The following is a 3,966-nucleotide window of genomic DNA, read 5'->3' on the forward strand; positions in this document are numbered from 1 at the left end:
CCTGCAAAGAAGAGTGATAGGTCCCTGTTGTGAATATAGTCAAGTGGATAAATTGATTACTTATGCTTCACACTAGTTTTGCTGTTACAGCAGTCCCTCTCATGAACGGACACCCTTGGGCCAGTGCAAACCTGTCCGTACATTGCAGGTGACCGGTCACGGGAGAGCCCCCCCCCCCCCTCCCACCACACACACTCTGGCACACTGACGGACTGAGTGAGTCTTTGCTACTGGTGAACGAGCTCTTCTTGTCCTAAAACAATAAGGTCAAACTACTACAACTTATAACTGAAAGGAAAAAACTGTCCTGTAAAAATGACGTTAAATCAACGGTGTCAGAAAAAGAGAGATAAAAGAAATCCTCAAATTTCTGAGGATACAGGCACCCCATGAAAGCAGCCACGAACATACTCACAGAGGCACACATGCAGATACTTTGCAAAAATATGAATTGAAAACCTGCACATGTGGTAATTGTGTGTGTGTGTGTGTGTGTGTGTGGCTTTATTGAATACTTCAGGCAGTGACTTTTTCCTGTCCAGTTTTCTCTTTCGTCTCTCTTACCCCTCGCTTACCCACCCCCACCCCCTTACCCTCCACTCCCTTTACCCAGCCCCGACAGCACAAATTTGTAATCTGCAAGGCAGAGTACACATTTTCTAAAAGGAAGACTACTCCTCTTCAATTATATCCAGTGATCTTCTAGCTGTCTCCACCCATAGACCAAATAGCCTGGACCGCCAACTCGTCACGTGACCCTTCGAGATTACGACTCTCGACTTTCAGGGGCGCGTCTCGTCCGGTTTGAAAGGCCAGCGATTCGAAGACAGTGAAAAGAAAGCACGCTCCAGTTATTTGTAACAATGGGAGGTGACAATGAACTGGATTTTCCAAAACTCTAAACTAAACTTAACAAAACTCATCGAAAAACATGTTCCATATGCACTTTTGCTGAGTTTATTTTAGCATTTTCAGAACTTACCTCGGCAACTTCGTCCATGTTTACAATCGACACCGGATATGACGTCCCCCTGATTTCTGAAAGGCCATGTAAGCGTAGGTTCCTAAATGCGAGAGGCGCTACCTCGTAATAGAGAGAAAGAGCGGAGAGAGAGCTAGTTGGTGATCCAGGATGAAATGGTCTATGCTCCACCATAAGCCAAGTGGTCGAGTCTTATACCCCCTTTCCACACAACCGTTCTAGGTCCCGTTCCCGTACCGACCAAGGAACGGTGCGGGCACGGGAGGGATCGGGACAGAACCGCAATGAACGTAACTGATCGTTAACGGAACTGCTTTGAACGGTATGGTCGGTAGGGACGGCTGAGTTTGGGCTGCATGTTCAAATTTTTAGCCGTTCCCCTCCCGATCAGAATGAACGGTAATGGAACCTCAACCCATCGGTAACGGAACGCTTGGATCGTTAAAGGAACTTAAAACAACGGTAACGCAACGGTAGCGCTCTCACACACTGAGTTGTCATACCCGCATTCCACACATCCGTTCTAGGTCCCGTTCCCTTACCGACCAAGGACGGCTGCACTATTGTCAGACGCTGCTGAAAGATGCCAAAAAACGGCCGTTTGCGCAGCGTTCCATTGTTGTGGCAGCATTCCTTGGTTGGTACGGGAACGGGACAAAGAACGGTTGTGTGGAATGGGGGTATAACTTTTGACACCGACAAACTGAAGAATGAACAGATCTATGAGGTAACTGTCTCAATGGTCCAGGCACAGGAAACAAAGAGTATATATGACCTGGGGCGATTGTAGCTTCCCTGCTTCGTGTCCCATAGACAAGGACAATAAATAGTAGAGCATAATGCAATTTCATGTTGGCATCTTCTCCACTGAAAGCTATACCAAAGTGCTTTACCCCACTTCTGACCCGAATCACCCCCCTCCTGCTAGGTACACGTGCACTCAAGTTAACCTCTGCTTTGACCTGTCTGCCAGGAGTCGGATGATAGAGAGAGAGAGAGAGAGAGAGAGAGAGAGAGAGAGAGAGAAAGAGAAAGAAAGAGAGAGAGAGAGCGAGAGAGAGAGAGCGAGAGAGAGAGAGAGACACACACATAGACAGAGACAGACACATAGAAAAACAGAAGCGGAGAGACTCAGAGGGAGACACAGACAAAGACATACATACAGAGAGAGAGAGAGAGAGAGAGAGAGAGAGAGAGAGAGAGAGAGAGAGAGAGAGAGAGAGAGAGAGAGAGAGAGAGAGAGAGAGAGAGAGAGAGAGAGAGAGAGAGAGAGAGAGAGAGAGAGAGAGAGAAACCTGTAACTGATCTCGTGAGAACGGTAACAAAACGAGACATGTCACCTCTCCGAATGCATTCCAATAGATGACCGCTCCTGCGGCCATCAATGACTTGTACTCACCAGAAACACGAACAATAAAAATACGAATAAGTGTTTTGGTGTTTATTCGTGTTTTTAGTGTTTTTATTGTTCGTATTTCTGGTATTTATTGTTTTCTTAATTTTAATTTTAAATCCAATATGACATAACACGTGAACACAGCAAAACCATATTGCTAGCTATTCGGTCTGAGAGAAATGGAACTTGCGGAAACTGTTTGGCCGAAAGAAACCAGACCACACATTTTAACAACAGACATCCTCCACACGATCCTGTCAACTAAAGAAACCGTACTAAAACTTGCAATATAAAGCACCTAAAAACAGAAAAAAACAGAAATGAGAAAGAAAGAAGAAAGAAGGAAAGAAAAACAGAAAGAAAGAAAGAAAAAATGAAAAAAGAAAGAAAAGAAAGGCAAAGAAATAAAGAGGAGAGAGAAAGAAAGAAAAATCGAAAGGAAGAAAAAAGAAAAAAAGATGAGAGAAAAAGAAATATATCAGTAGAAAAAGAAGAAGGTCTATAAAGTCTTGAAAACTGCATGTTATATAAGAAAAAAGCCTTTAGTTTGCTGTGTTATGTCAGAATGTACGTCAGTTCCTTCTTGAGGTGGCTATGTCTAACACTCGTCTTTATAGATCCTGACAGCGAAGACAGGGCCAAGGCAGTGCATACAAATATAACTTTTTTGTCTCCTGCTCCTTTTTCGCGCACAGCGACTGAAGAACACACGCCACAAGCAACAGGCAACGACGACAAAGGCTGTGCGACCCTGGCTATACAGCAACGGCTCCATTTTCCACGGCAACAACGGTAGCAGCAGCAAATCACATCTTCCATCCTAGTTTGAACGTCACAGCACCCTCCCTCACCCCCATCTTCCACTGAGTCCAGCAACAGCCAAAACGCAGGCAGAAACCCCTGCCAGGGACAGAACTGACGAAGACCGTAAGAGCGCTGGTAACGGCAGAACAGAGCAGAGAGGACAGCACAATTTGAGCCGCGGCGCCGATAGGGAGTGAGAGAGAGAAAGAGAGAGAGAGAGAGAGAAAAAAAGAAAGCCAGCGACGCGTGCGAGTGGTGATAGTAAAACGGGATAGGCCAGGTATACTACAGGTGTGTCAGCCTCAATGTCTCGAGCAGTGGCGATAGACGAGAACGGCGGACAGACGGTAGCAGCCGGGCCTGACGCTAACGACTCGAGCGCTCCTCTCACCGACACCACCACCCCGGGTAGAAACAATCAGCCGTGTCTGAAATCAACCAGGATGGCCACCAGCTTGGATGACATCACCAGCCTGAGACTGTGGAAGGGCATCATCGCGGAGTTCGTGGGGGTCCTCCTGCTCGTTCTCATCGGCTGCGGCTCGTGCATCTCGCTGCAGGACAACGGGGGTGGATCTTCCGTGGTGCAGATCGCCCTGTGCTTCGGCCTCAGCGTCGCCACCATCGTCTGGAACATCGCCCACATCTCCGGCGGCCACATCAACCCGGCGGTCACCATCGCCCTGCTAGCCACCCGCAAGATCTCCCTGGCTAAAGCCATCTTCTTCGTGCTCTTCCAGCTCGTCGGGGCGGTCGTCGGAGCCGGAATCCTGATGGGTCTGAC

At 47.6% G+C, this 3,966-nt stretch overlaps 1 pseudogene; it reads left to right on the forward strand.

Annotated features, from left to right (window-relative positions):
* The first annotated feature begins 2,889 nt into the window (after nt 1–2,889).
* LOC138966935 (aquaporin-4 pseudogene) overlaps nt 2,890–3,966 on the forward strand; it is a 1,375-nt pseudogene continuing 298 nt past the window's right edge.

This window comes from Littorina saxatilis, linkage group LG1 (genome assembly GCF_037325665.1).
Source record: "Littorina saxatilis isolate snail1 linkage group LG1, US_GU_Lsax_2.0, whole genome shotgun sequence".
In the NCBI taxonomy this organism is placed as follows: Eukaryota; Metazoa; Mollusca; class Gastropoda; order Littorinimorpha; family Littorinidae; genus Littorina; species Littorina saxatilis.